The 15,744-nt window shown below is 43.0% G+C and overlaps 1 protein-coding gene across 1 annotated transcript in view; it reads right to left on the bottom strand.

Annotated features, from left to right (window-relative positions):
* MEGF10 (multiple EGF like domains 10) overlaps nt 1–15,744 on the bottom strand; it is a 103,781-nt gene extending 88,037 nt beyond the window's left edge. The window contains exon 1 of the mRNA XM_086770713.1: nt 15,696–15,744. The gene's annotated coding sequence lies outside the window, so the exon portion shown is untranslated. The remainder of the gene's footprint in view (nt 1–15,695) is intronic.

Raw genomic sequence — 15,744 nt, 5'->3', positions numbered from 1 at the left:
AAGGCCCCAACGAGATATCATCAAGTGATTGTACTGTGTCCATTTATACTGGTGGCAGCTGTATACCATTGCTACTGCCCCAGGAGAACTGGGGCAAGACTTCAGTTTTATTCTAACTGTATACCTTTCATAACGCTTGTAAGCACCTGCAGTTATGGAAACAATCTGTGAGCTTTGTCCCTGACCTTCACTCACTAGCTTCTTTGATTTGCACTGCTCCTTGACATTACAGGGTGACAATTTGGTCTCATTATCACATCCGTGGCCTGTAATACCTACAGACATAACAGGAACAACAGGTTAAGGAGCAGCTGAACATTTAAGACACCTAAACTTAAAATTACATTCTTTTAAAAAAGTATTACAAACTTAAAAATATGTTTGCAGTTGTATAATGTTAGTGTGTAGTCTCCCTATCTGTCAGCAGAGAAGAAAATAATATTCCCGGGGAGAAATTCAGCTTGCCAGGTGCCAATGGTGTCTGCAGGTTTTTTCTCTTTCACGTGTTTGCGTGTGTATGCACGCATGCGCACCTACACACTGGTGCATATATGTATGTAGGCAAATGTACGCAGGCAGATTCAGTACACTCCTGGATAAACAGCTGAAGGTGTAAGACAAGGTGCTGTACTTTAGTGATAAATAATACTTCTAAGAAATAAAACCGCCACCAATACTCCAGGTGGGCAGTAAAAGCCATGTTCTTTCCAACAATGACAGAATAAACAACTTTGTATTTTATGTATGAAAACACTTTGATACTAAAAGAGTAATTTCATATCAAAGTTTTTAGTTCTGATTTATATCAGTTTCAGTTTTCTCTTACCATAATTTTAGTACATCTCAAATCATTAAATTCTTAAATTAATTTCTTTTAATCAGACTCTCCTTTAAAAGGAGTGCCCGGTACATCATTAAAAGAAACTAATGAGGGAAAATGCCTCAGAAGCTCTAACAATCAAAAGAAGACTTTTTTTGGTTGCAATTAATATCTTTTTTCAAGATAACTTCTCCCATTAAAATATGGTAATTTACTTTGGTTACAGGTTATCTGAAACCTTCCTAAATGTCTGCTGCTAATTCCAGCTGAAGGCAGTGTAATCTGAATCCAGAAGAATCAAGACCACATTTTTATTAACTGGAGTACAAGGCCCTAAATCCCTCAAAACGTTATCCTTCAGGACACATGTTGTCTTCTTTAAACCTGTGCTTCTTTGCAGTATGGGTTGTAAAAGGACAGCAGGAGCATGAGTACGTATCTGTCATTACAAAAATGGTCTATTCATAGCATTTGTCTGACAAAGCGTCTTTAATAACAAGGCACCCTATTCAGAGATCTAATTTTTGCAGACATTCGTATGCCAAATTAAAAAAAATCTCTGTGATGGTGGGTTTAATGAGGTACTTTGTTATTCTCTGTAATAAAAATTAAAAGAGAGAGACAGAATTCTTCAGCTTAATTGCCACATCTGTTATTAGGCACTTTACTGTGATTGACTGGAGTGTATGTGTCAGCGACTGTGCCAGAAAACAGGCAAACTTTGTAAGCAGACTTATAACTTAGAGCCCAACTGGCATTAGCAGCATCTCTGTTACAACTTCTGCTGCCGCTCAGTTAAACCTACAGGAACGTTGGCCTTGGTTCAGTCATTCATTAAAAATAAAAACAAGTATTGCAAATTATGCACAGGGTGTTTTTAAAGGGAAATTAAATGCATTCACTATTTTCAGGAGGAAATGCAGTGGTCATCTGAATGTGTGAACGTGTCATCGCTCATGAACAGATGACAGACGTAACAGTTCGGAAATCGCACAGGACAAAATTTCACGTCCAGTAGTATGTCTACCGCTTTATTTTGCTAACAGACGAGCAACCAGCTGAGAGGACACCGAAAAACAGCACCACGTTTGCAGAAGGACCGGACAATCGTGGCGAGGGAGCTTCTGGGAAAGAGCGAAAACGGAACGGATGCTGTCCTTCGATCTGCATGGAAACTTGGGGTGAAACCTGAACTCAGTCATGAAAGTGCTTGTTCCTTTTGAAATCCAGCACAACCCACCAGCCCAGCACTGCCAGTGTTTGCCAGGTCACCTCGCTGGCCGCAGCAGGGACGCTCCAGGCCGCTTAGCAGGGTGCTGCGTCCAGAGAGAGCAAACCTGACTGCAGCTCGCTGGCAGCAGACAGTGCAAACGAGGAGGGGGAAAGCAAAGCCCACCTAAGAGGGAGAGATCAGAGGAGTCACCCTGAGGGATCGTATGATGCCTGTGGCCTTAGGCTGGGTGGCGATAGATGAATTTTGATGACTAAAGATTCAGACTGACGATCATGACACCTGGTGAAATCTCCGTGCTTGGGCTGGCCAATAACCACTGTTAGACTGGTTTTACTGCCAGCTTCTTCTGGCTCTAAAAACCAAGCTCTTACCATCTACCAGTCCTGACATAGCAAAACAACTCTGAGTTTACACACACGCTCTCCCTCGACTAGCTGCTTCTTTACAATTTCACACAAACTTTCTCCTAAGAGCACAGAAATGTATGTTGCTATTGTTAGCAAGGAAGACAGACAGGCCAGCTGCCATATTGCTTAAAATTACTTCGTTTCATCCATTTCATCCAGTAAGGAGCAAGGGATTATTTGACCTTTCTTAGTGATTTTCTGAGCTGCTCTAGAGAGTGCGAAGAAAGGCAGGAATGTGTAGAAGAGGAACAAAAACTATATCTGTATCCATTGCATCCGCTCCTGAAAGGCAGAAGGATGCCCTTGTGTTGAAAGTTAAAAGCAAAGCTGTCTACCACGGGCTGGGGCAAGTGACGGGTGCTTCGTCTGACCCACCCTATCAGCTGCCCAGTGAACTAATCCATGAATAAATCTTTCTTCTCTCCAGAGGGCAGACCGGGACACTTTAATTCCCTCCCTCCAGGAGAGCAAGTGACTGTTTTTTGGAAAGAGTCTCCCCCGACGGGTGAGATGAGCCAGGGCAGATGCTCTCTGTCACTGTCTGAAGGTCTTCGTTGTGCTCTCAGGAGTCCAAGGCTCTGAGGAGTGCAAAAAAAAGGCAGGAACCCCATACTGCAAGGGGTTCCAGCAAGTTTCCATGTGGCCCTCTCTCTCCGGGGTCTCTTTCCTTTCATGTGCCTTTTGCAAACAACCAATCTCCTTCAACCTCTTTAATTTAGCAAAACGTAGGATTCACTTACTTAGGTACACTAATTTTTAAGTACATATTATGTAATTATCTCACATACAGTATTTTTAACTCCCTGTAAGATCTACAACACTTTTTTTAATACTCCAAGGCTTTTGGTTCTTAAGGCTACTTTTAACAATCCCACTGTACACGGAAAATATTCAAACTTCTGTCTAAACGTTTTATCTCATTTCGTAAAACACATCAAGAGCAGAGCTGAAAACAGAATTTAGGTCTGATAGTCTCCATTTTCAGCCTACCCTTAGGACCCATGCCTCTGGTTCGAATTTTGCCGCAGCAGCAATAACATGCATATCATGCTTACAGTGCTTACCATCGGTGTAGCATCAGAACCATGAAATACAGACTTTTGGGCCTTAGATATTTACAAAGGAATCGCCACAAGCAATACCACAAGGAAGAGAACTTGGGTCACCTCTGAAGAAGTCAATAATGCCCTCTTGTCTGTCTTCTTCATGTACGTATTTTTTCCCATTAGTACTCTTATTGTAAACTGCAATGGAGAACAACATACATCTATGCCTAAGAGAAAACCTCAAGGTACTGAAACTTTGGTATGCCCCTGGTGATAAGCAATACAACAGAAAGAAGGGTAATTTTTGGAAGTGTAGTGAGAGGCTCCCACAGGAGAAGCAGCAGCTTAAAGCACATCCTAGGATGCAGCCTCCAGAGATGTTTCCAAATGCCACTAGACATTTTTTGAGTGACTGCAATGGATTTCTACTTCATTCTAACAACTCCCTACTGAAGACCAAGAGGGAGCAACCTCAGACTTTTTTTACACCTTCTCTCATTGCTAGATGAGAAAGAGCATTTCCTCCCTGCATCCCAGTACTACTTTAGCAAACCGAACCAAACGAAACAAAAATCTATTTTCTGAAGTTGACCCACTGTCAAAATAAGAAATGACTTGTAAGACAGGGTGGTACACACAGAAAGGTTGACAGCCTGCAAAGACACAGAAAAAAATTTCTCTATTTCAGTGGTGCAGACTAGAACCCCAAATCACTGCATCCTTTGAGGTTCATTTACCATGAGCATGTATCCCGGCTGTCGTTATTCATACATAATGCAAATTGGCAGGAACTAGTGCTCAGCAAGAACGAATGGAGCCTATCTTAAAAGTGCATTAAAGTTGCAGAGGAACAATATTGTTCCAGAGATGAGATCAAGACTTGGGTCTCTGAAATGGGTTATGGAGATGGAAAAATCTAACAGCAGCCAAGGATACCTAAAGCAAGGAAGCATCTCTCTTGCTGTGTTTTTGTTTCATTTTTCAACAACCAGTCACCTGATCTGCTTATTCAGTAAATAAAAATGCACTCTTTTGTGGGTTCAGAGTTTAATCAACTTCCCTGGAACTAGTGAAACTCACTTCTATTCACTACTATTTTCTGTCTTAAAGTGGTGAAGCCCTATGGCATATCTGTACAGCAACATTAACAACATGTAGTGCCTTTAATCCAAAACAACCATAAAGCATAAAAAGCACTAACGGTGCTATGAATTCTCAACAGAGTCCCTTACAGAGCTGGCAATTCAGCTTTTTTCTAAAAGAAAACTTAATAACCTATTAGAAGAGGTCAGTTGTTCTGGCTTTGGCGGAGGCAGCTTTGGGATACCTGGATGACACAGACGCGTGTGTGTTCACAGATCCTGTAACTCACTACCCAGGCGATGCAAGGCATCCGTGTTCACACAGCTCACCTCAGTCACTCTGAAAGACCACCGATTTCACTCGAGCTATTCCTCATTTACTCAACGCAAGTAAGAAAATCAGGCCCTCAGCCTCTCTTTCCTTATGCCTTTTATTTTAAAAGAAATGAAACTACCTAAAATTAATTTATTAAAAAAATAATAAAGCACATTATTTGCACACAGCTAAAATCTTAATGAAATCTACCCTTCAATTTAAAATATATATTTCAATCTTACTGGCAGGTACCCTTCAGAAGCAGTTGTTATTTACAATATCAGTCTGAGGAGAAAAAAAAAAAAAAGATTAAAAGATCAAGTTACTCTTCACGTCCAAACAAGCCAACCACAGCTGTACATCAGCTTCCGAGCAACTGCTCCACAAACACACAACAGGGCTTCTGTCTTCCCACAGGGTTTGCTCGGGTCACCCGCATGTGGCGTGGATTAAGGCAGCGCTAAGGCTCCATTACAGAACAGGCGGAGGAGCCGTGAGTTAAACGCATGAGCCCGCGGTGCTGCTGGTCAATGCCCCCAGCCGGCGCGCGCTCTGCCCCAGCACCGGGAGGAGCCCACGCACAGCTCTGGTAGGCCCGCGGCCAGGACAGAAAAAAAAACCCAAATTATTTTTCTTCTTTTACACTTTCACTGTCTAAGCAGAAGGAAGGGGAAGACGATAGTGCAGAGGCAGCCTATGATTTCGCTGGTGGCGGAGAAATGGAGTCAGGCAGCCTTGTGCAGATTTCGAACTTCTCAACAGAAACACCGTCATCAAAACGGAAAACCAGAGGAAGGTGCAGTGCCCACGTCCAACACCCGAGTACACGGCACAGAGGCTCCCCGTACTGGGATGCCTCCTCAATTCACTGGAAAGGCAGAGCTCCTCCCTCAGAGCCCAAGCTGGCTACAGCCAGAGCAGCCAAGCCCACATGAAGCCCATAGTGGCCAAGGTTTAAGACCTCAGTCCCTTGCATGGGAAGGGGATAGTTTTACCGGGGCTGTTATCCTTGGTAGACCATCAGCCTTCCTGCACCTCAGCAGCCAAGCAAAACAGCTAGCAGGGCTCAGGAGCTGGGTTTTTTTCTTCTGGACTTCCAGTTTGTCTCTTCATAAACATCACACTGAGGAACCACAAAGTGTTATGTATTTTTTCATTCCTACGTGGCATGCTAGGAAGACAACACCAGCGCAAAGCAGCAGATATCTGGCCACAGGTGCCCAGATCTTCGTCATGGCAGGGGAAAAAAACAAAACAAAACAAAACAAAAAAAAACCCCAATGTCTTAATTTGCATTCTTATGCATAAAAAGCAATCAAATTAATAATAGTAGACTGCAGCCAGTCAAACACTGCTCAGCTCCAGTATAACAGATATTTCCACCAAAAGGGTAAAGCAACACCACCTTGCAGGAATAATGGCTCCAAACATTTTATTCTGCCTCTCTTCCATGCTCTCCAACCAACATACAGCCAGTTTGGACAGGTATTAATCACTTCTCAACTGCTTCACCTTTGCTGCTTTGAGGAAGGGGGCCTTTGTCCACAGGGAACACGCAGTCTCTGATGGAAGAACCGACCAGGGGATATTCACCTGCTCACTCACAAAGCACGCGAGAACTCACAAAGCACATCAGTAACAGCTTTGGAAGTAGCATCACTAAATTAGGGGCAAATAGAACAATGGTACAAATGGTACTCCCAGGAACTTTAGGAGTTCACAAAAACTCTGGACTTAAGCATCTGTTACAATTATCTAGATTTTCTATTAAAGTAAACACCACTCTAGAGAGGATATAAACTAAGACTTACTGAACACAACTGATAAATCTCCTTCCCGTCTTTCCACAAAATCTTCTTCAGGTGTCTAGATTCCTGAAGAAGGAATTCCTAGATTCCTAGCTGCATCATAAAAAACAAAATTTCAGAATTTTGACGTCACTGAATAGAGTAATTTCAGTACTTCCAATGCATCAGAAAATACCAAAAGGACTGGAGGATCTGACAACATCAAACAGGACCATGAGAGCTTATATGATGAGTGACAGCGACACCCATAAGAAACCACATATAGCAGGCAAGAATCATACAGCATCATCTCTGCATTAAGCCCTACCCATAATTTTTAAAATACACACGCAAATGTGCTTGTATTTTGTGGTCCCAAAACCAAACGTGGTACAGGCGGATGCGATTTGAACAGTAAAGCATATCTGGGACATGAGTTCATTTGTACAAATCCAAATATTAGTATTTGGAAGTGGTAATTTCCTTTCACTGAGTAAAAGGGACACTTGAGAGATGGGATTTCAGATTTGGAGAGACTCTTCGCTGTGCCGTCTTCAGGAGATGAACAATGTGCTGTTCACTTGACACGCACTTTTACGACACTCATAGTGACATAACTGAAGAGATTCTTATGCACAGAAAAGTAAATATATAGATAATTAAAATCCACTGTTGTCATAAGGCTGTGCAGCAGCCTACGAATATCCATTAATGGCAGCACAGACAGACATCACAAGCATCATTTCCATATGCTTGCAAGAGAAAAGGAAATCCTAACTTCTATGCGGTCTGGCAGCCTTCTAATACAGTTTTTAAAAAGATATTATCAATCTTTTTCTTGAGGACTGTTTGGAAAAAAAAAAAAACAGTCTGTCCAGCCCAGCTTGAGCCTCAGCAAGCATTTGTTCACCTGACTTACTCAGACAGATCACTGAACTTCTGAGACAGACAGCTCAGTCTCCCTCTCACAACCGTTGGGCTGTATTCTCAGTATTTCTTTCTAACAAAAAGAGGAAGAAAGCTGGTCAGGAGTCCAACTATGCCAACCTTGCTCCCAGAACCAAACACCTCCTGTTTATTTTCCCAGGAGCAGTGAGACTCTTCAAGTACACTCAGGTTAAAGAAAGAAAACAATCACCAAAAACCATCAGGCCAGAATTGGTGGAGATTTTTACTGACATGTAAAATTCAGACAAAAATCATTAAGCTCTCTAGTTTTGATTCTCAAGCACAAGCAACTTGGCATAAAAAAGGAATTTGTCAGCAAAAGTGCCAAGTCCATACAGAGCCTGCAACCACTCCTGAGAGTCACGTTTTTGGAGCGCGGGGGGGTGAGCGCGGGCGAGGGCCGGCTGCTGCGGGCAGCCCCCAGCATGTGCTGGATGGAGCAGGACCCAGCTTGGCCCTTCCTTGGTGCAGGCAGGAGGAACAAAACCACCAGCTCTTCACAGTACACTTGTATTGTGTATTTAAATACAGTTACCAATACAGCACACTTCTTCATTTTTCATTTGTACCTCAAACACAAAACACAGCCTGACCCTCTTCACATTAATTCTTGATGACATAAAACTTTTCATATAGCCATAATTTTGGTGTTCATCTCTCCCAAAAGTATAGACGAAAATCCCTCCAAAGAAAAGCCTAATGACAGAGAACTAAATAAATAAAAAGTTGAATTATTTAATACTACTCTGTCACCAGTTGCAAAAAAAAAAAATGCTTTCTGTTCCTCTTTGCACTTCAAAAGCTTCTCTAAAGTAAAATATTCAGTAGGAAAGTGTAAACAAAGTAGGAAAAATATGTCAGTATCTAAAAAAAACAGAACTGCAGAATATGAAATAATTTTATATTTTGAATTTCTGTATTCAGAAAGTGTAACAGTCAGAGAAAAATGAAAAAAAATATTTGAACCTTACATAAAATAAAGAAATTGAACTCATGGTGCTTTGTTTTCATACCAGTACCAATATACAAACAAATAGGCAAAGACTGCTCTGTAAATTTTGTGTTTCCCTTAAGCTAAGTGCTTAGGAGCAAACAGGATTTGAAAGCAAACACTCATTCAATAAGGTCGTCAATCAGAAAAAAAAAAAATTAAGGGAGGAAAGGAGGAGGAAAGGAGAAGGAGGAAAGGAGGAGGAGGAAAGGAGGAGGAGGAAAGGAGGAGGAAAGGAATATAGTAATGTACAGCAGTAGCTAGGGAATGAGGCCAAAGTGCCTTTATCAGGTGTGATCACCAGCAACTCCAATCATCCTCTGGTGCTGATCACCAGCTCCTCCTGTCCACTGAAGGACACAATCCAGCCCTCAGGGCGCAGAGGCAAAACCAGTTGTTTTCAAACAAATACATTTCTAATTGAAGAGCTTTCCACTCCAGCTGCTGTATCTTTTTTTTTTTTTTAAGTAGATTTACAATGGCTGACGCAAGTATGCCGTCTTTGGGGCCAAGACCGTTGCAGCTCACAAGTTGTCAGGGATATTTCTTGAAGTATCAAGTGCTGTGATTCTTAACGGTGGCCTTGAACCCTTTGAAGAGGGTTTACAAGTCACCAAACAAATGCTTCCCACAAGCACACATAAGCATCACTTGTGCCTAAGTTACAGTGATCGTAACGTGTGTGTTGACAGACCAATACAGCTCAAAATTTTGTAAACACTTTAGAGGAAAAGAAAACTTGGTTATACATGGTCAGAAGCACACTGCAGGAAACAATCTTGTAACACAGAGCGAAAAAACTGGAAGATCTACTTGGTCTGTGGACATAGTCTGTCTTAATCTCACCATGTCTGTCCTCAGTGCTACATTACATGCTTTTTGCTGATTCCTGACAGCAACTTCCACAAAAACATAAACAAACTAATGATGTCATTTTGTACTTAGAACTTAACCGGACCTTGGTGCACGCACACCTGCGCACGCGTGCGCGCGCGCGCACACACAGAGACGTGTCTTTTTCTTCTTTTTTAACATGCAAGCGCTTCCAGTGTATTCACGTTCTCAGGGCAACCAAGCTCAGTCTGACTATTGGCTTTGGGAGGATCTGATGCCAGCCAGCCATGCATAATGGCCGTTTTGTCTGGCTGTCACATGAACAGTGTTGTGTTACAATCATTGTCACTCTGGGCTTAAACTGCAAGGCATGCTTTCACACAAAACATTCACTTTGGGGGCTCTTTTTGGCAGAGCTCTGCGATCAAAACTCTTGCTCCTCTTTAGTTAATCGCTTCAGCAATGCTGCAACTTTAAAAGTCAGGATTCAAAAGCACTCATCCAAATCAAGGGGTTCTGAAACTTCTCTATGGGTCACACGAAGAAAGGGGCAAGTAACATAAAACAGCCATCATCCCACATCACTATGCGTGAGTCCCTGAACCAACACCAAACTCAGATGCTGAGCAACATGGTTAATAAAAACTGCCCTGGTACAAAAGGTCTGAATGAAGCCAACGATAGTGAAAGCATAGAAACAAGTTTGATTTAGTTCACCTTTCCAGTATGTGAGGTCAGAAGGATGCCACCACGGCAGTGGGATCCCCCTAAAAGCCAGTTTAGGAGAGGAGAGGCACAACATTGCAGCTGCAAATTCGTCCCCTTTGTTCCACCAGGTAACAACTTTGCTGTTCCCACCTGCGTCTACAACACAAGGCAGATCCACCCTGTCACCCTGGTCTTTAGATATGAACTACGACGGTCAAAACCACACATCAGAATGAGACTGCAGCGTACAGCTTCCTCCAGCTCATGCTGGCTCCCCATGGGAAACCACAACGCAGGGGCAGAGCTGGAGCTGGGGAGCTCTCAGGCGGCTCCCGTGCCCTGGGCTGGCACCGCGGCAGAGCCGCGTCGTGACCGCAGAGCACAGGCCCGATCCACTGCAAACCACGAATGAGGATCTCATAATGACTCTTCCTAAGCCCTTTGATGACAGAGTATTTCATTCCAAATAACAGTTGGAGATGAGAAAACCCCCAATTCAAAGTTATCTCCAACTTGAATATTTTCCTCCGGTACTTCAGAAGAATGTCTGCAAGATAAAATCAAAACATTTCCACAAGACAAAGATGAGTAACTTGCCAGGTGACAATGTTATTACTTACCGTGTAAATCCTTTAAATTCACCAAGTACCCAAAAAAAAGTCCTGAAAAGTAGATAAACAAGATTTCTGTATGGGAGGAACTTCAAAGGATGCTGTGAACATGCTGAACTCATTGAGACTCTGCACGGATGTCTTTGTTTTCATTAATGAAAAATATTCTCACAGGGCCAAGACCAAAATATATCAAGAACAACATCCTTCTGCCCTTACTGTCTCTCCAAATCATTTTGTGCTGTGCATATTTGTCTCGTAAATTTACTTATGGAATACAGCACTACGCACTTTGAAGAAGGCTTACAGGATCTACCCCTGAAGAAGATAAGCGTGATGCAGCAAGAATTCATAGCATGATGCTTGTGATGTACAGAAAACTTAACAAAGCAAAGGCTTCCTTCCAACAGAAATGGGGGTGTGCAAGAAAAAAAAAAACAAAATACCAGCTTGCCTACTGTTTTCTGTCCAGTTCATTTTTCTTTCCTTTGCAGTCCATCAAAGTAACATATCTTCTGCTAAACTCTCGTTTGGTATTCCACCCTGCTACTCCTCATAGACATCTCAGTTGTCCTAAACACATGCTACCACTCCCTTGATGATTTTTCTTTACTGAGAGGCCTTGACTAGCCCTCCTTTTTCTCTACATCCTCCACCACTGTTTAGAGCACACCCTCCCAGACCACTGCTGCCCATGTGAGACTCCCCCAGGAGGGATCAAGGCCCCCCAGTCTCAGGTCTGGGCAATTTCACCCACACCACAAAACCCTGCTGGACTTCTCTTGACCCGCCTGACAAATCCACCTTCTACATCAACCTAAGCTCATGACTTCTTCAAGCCTCCCCTGGCCTTTCATGGTCTCTTCCCATTCTCAATTTTTCTCATACTTAAGAAGCTGTTGACCTCTTCTTTGGCAGGGCCATGGTACCAGCCCTCATTGATAATATATCAGTGTTTCAAAGAAGTATTTCTACACTGTCTCCTATCTGAAGACTCTTACTTGAAAAAAAAAAACCTATCATTAATACCTTTAAACTTTTTAATTTCAATGATTTTTTTAATGAATAATAATATGACTGTAGCTTGATAGCTGGTTTCATTATTTCACTGTCCTTCCTTATCTCCTAATGTTTTTCATCTTAAATTTTAGATTATAAAAGGCAAAAGATCATTTTTTGCTATTGTTTTTGTGCTGTTGTACAGCTCCTGTGACCAGAGTGGTGAGACACTAGAGCCATACAACCTACAGCTGTCAGTGCTAGTGTTTCTATTTTAAATAAAAGACAAATTAATAAGTAGTCTTTATAGTCAAGTTTTTTTGCAAAAGTTAACTTGTGTTTCTGTGTGTTCAACAAAAATAATTTGGTAAGCTTAGAAGAGTGTTTTCCTACAGCAGCAGAAAAAAGATTATATTTCTTTCCCAAGGTCACACAGCAAGTCAGTGTCAAAGTTAAAATTACACTTTCTGCTTCCCAATCTATATTCTTTCTTTGTCTTTCACATCAAAGGGGCTCAGAATCAGTACCTTATTGCTGACATTGCGCTAATTTCTCTGACAATCAGATACAAAACACAGATAAAAGATGAAGAGCTGGCTGTCTACATTTTAATATAAACCTAATGTGTGCATCCAAAGGCATGAACCACAAATCCTCACACAAGCAAAACATCAATTAAATACCAGACAGTTTGAATGAGTTAATTAACAAGAACGCTGACACAATCAATAAAACTATTCTAGTAAAGCAAATCTTTCCCCAGAACACTCCTATTTTTCTGACAGATTGCTTTAGATTATACATACTCTTTTCATAAGAAAAACATTTGGAATATCAAGACATAGATTCTTCTCATAGATGAAAAAAATAATGCTATTATATCTGAGTTCATGATATACAGATACTAGCATATGTTTCAACTCTTCAAAGGGGAATATGAGTACCAATTACTGGGAAACTCATCTCTTAACATTAAAAATCAAGGTAAAATTCCATTGCCGACAGTGAGTCAGCAACATAACTACTATGTAGTGAAATCTGTTGCCTCTGGCATCACTGATCGAGGAAGACATTGCTTAATGGGAATAAGGATTTAAGAACTTTGACTGTAATTCCACTACACCATTCCACTCCACCTCCAAAGAAAGGCTTAAAGTGGATTTTTACTGCTCCATGCTGTGTTCCATTTTAAAGAAAATTTATATATTGGATCAAATCCATGTTACAGTATCTCTGTGGAAGAACCAACCTTTCTTTGTTTTGACTAAAACTGTAGCACATATGCAAAGAATCTGTTTATTTTTTTCCTTCCTCAAAAGCCACTTACTTCCCCTAATGAGAAGTGAAAATGCCTAGAAAAGGCAAGAAAAAGGGATGTAAAGACATGGTGTAAAACTCCTGCCAAGTAATCTGAATATAAATTCAAGGGATCCTTACCAGCTGCAGTCAAAAGCCCACTCCAAACTGTTAGATGTTAATCAAACTTAAGTATGCTAATGCATGGTTCCCATGTTCTTTGCATAGATGAGTTCACTGCTTCTGTGAAACTGCATTTGCTTCCCTAGGTCTATGCCCCTATAGAGCAGGACACATCTCTTTTGTGGAAAAAAGGGTTATGAGAGTCACCAAAGGACTGTTCACTTGGTCAGCTCTCCTGTTCACATGCAGGGCTGGAACCGTTCATTTAACACTGCAACCCCTGGACACCGCGCTCACCCTGTGAGGCCACAACCCCATACCTCCAGGTGCATTTAAAGTGCTGGCATTCACTATGCATATTTTAGCTAAAGCAACTAAACAGTAAAATTTATGGTACACAAAGGCCTAAAGCATCATGCTATCGAGGCAAAGGCAGTCCCGTTCCTGCCTACTGGGTCTGTCTGTGGGGACGGAAACTGGCGTGCACAGCCCTCCCCCTGGAGAACACACTCTGGACCGCTTCACCACCTAATACTCAAACCAGGAGAACTCTGATAAGTGACTTCCTGGGAAATCAAACAAATAGGACCAGCTTACTTCACACAGGTCACTGAACAGCCAGCAGTTGAGGATTTTTTTTGCAAGATATGGATTGAAATCAGTGAGACGCAGAAAACTCATTGCCAGTCCTGTGAACTGCTCATCTTCTAGCAAAGACTTTTGACACTCCAGACTTACAACAGCACCATCTAAAGAAGCCAAACGCAAAGCCATGCTATCTCCACAGCGTATTAACAATCAATACTAACACAATACAAGTGATCCACCTCTTGTAGGAGTGATAAACGTTTAAATCTGATTGTCTGACAAGGCCACGTGGTGATTACAGTTGTCTGTGTAAGAAAAAAATAGATTTTACTAGATAAAATCCCATGTTTTGATGCTGTGCAGGTGCATGAGTTACATGAACAAACAAGTAGAAACTTGGGCATAAATCACGGTTTGTCCAGCTTATTAAAAATGCGCAGCACACTTTCCCAGCTGGCCTTTCCGACTTGAGATGGAAAATAAAAATAGGCTTTCCAATACCATTTCATTTGCAGGGCCATTGAGTGGCAACCAATACAGATAATTTGGCCACCCAGGCTGTTATTTTCCTAAATACTGTCTCCAGCACAGACAGTTGCACGCCCCCCTGCACATCAAGAAGAACGCACACACTCCCAGTACTGTGTTATTGGGCACAAGTGCCATTTAAGGGTGTTGACAAGGAAACTGGAGCCTGAAGCCAGCTTTCAGTTTCAGTCTCACATCAGACATGCTGCTCAGTCAAAGCATCTAAGACTTTTCAGCATAGGTCTGTAGCTTATCGGCTGCGAAACAAATGTCATTCTTCAGACTTGGCTTTTTTTTTTTTCTTCCAAGCTATTGGATAAAACCATTTTTCCTAAATAGAGTCACTATGTTAATTTGCTTTCCAAACTGCTGCTCCCAAAGCTCAGTTACAAATCTGAGAATGTATGCCATGAAACATCATCAGTACTGACAGCATGCTCCAAACTGAGGTCTTTAAAACTTGCTCTATAGCCAAAAGTTGGTACTTCAGAAAAACTTCAGAGCTGTACGTGATGCTGCGAAATATATGTCTGCTTCGACTACGTTTAAATACTCAGTGACTGGCAGCAACATTAAAATTATCTGTAAGATTATCAAAGAGCCCTGCACTCCCAGCTCACTCTGGGAAAAGCAGCTGCTTCTTTTTCCCCATTGATTTGTGCCCACGGTTCCAGAGCGAGCCTCCTTCTCGGCCAAAACGCAAAACGGGGAATATTTACGCTACTACGACTGTCGCCAGAAGAAAATCTGTGCAGGATGCCACACAACTGACAACTTCTGCGGCCGCTTCTGCTGAAAGACGAAGGCTGCAACCAGGTCAAGTCTTATCTCGCAGATGTGCGTTTTCCCGTGCAGGCCGGGCGTATCTACACGGGTACACAAACGCCCCTCTGCCTCCGCATGTGCCCTCCGTTTAGGACGGCCGAAAGCGTCCCGCGAAAAGGAACGGCGACCTTTCAAAACCAGGAGGATCTTTGGCGCAAATCCTCCGCTCTGCAGAGAGGAGCCCCGACGGCCCCGTCCCGCTTCCGGACGGCTGGCGCGGGGGGCGGCGGCGGTGCCAGCCGGGGACAGCGAGCCCCGACGGAGCCGGAGCCGGAGCCGCACAGCCGCCCCCCACCCGCGACCCGGCGGAGAGAAACACCGGCGGGCGCCGGGCTGCTGCGCCGCTTCACCACCTAACAGTCAAACCAGGAGAACTCTGATAAGTGAGTCTCCGCCGCCCCGAGGACACCTCTGCCGAGGGCGAACCCCGCAAAAACCCCGCTCCGCTCCGCTGCGGCGGGGATGCCGCCTCGCCCGCCCCAGGATGTCGCCGCATCCGCCCCCGGCATCGCACCTGCGGGACGGGACGGGACGGGACGGGATCCTGCCTACCTGTCCCGCGGGCGCCCTCCCCGTCCGACCGGACGTGCCGGGAGCCCAC

The sequence above is a fragment of the Chlamydotis macqueenii genome, chromosome Z (genome assembly GCF_036417535.1).
Source record: "Chlamydotis macqueenii isolate bChlMac1 chromosome Z, bChlMac1.mat, whole genome shotgun sequence".
Lineage (NCBI taxonomy): Eukaryota > Metazoa > Chordata > Aves > Otidiformes > Otididae > Chlamydotis > Chlamydotis macqueenii.
Note: the sequence above shows the minus strand (reverse complement) of the source record. Positions and strands in the feature narration are given on the sequence as shown.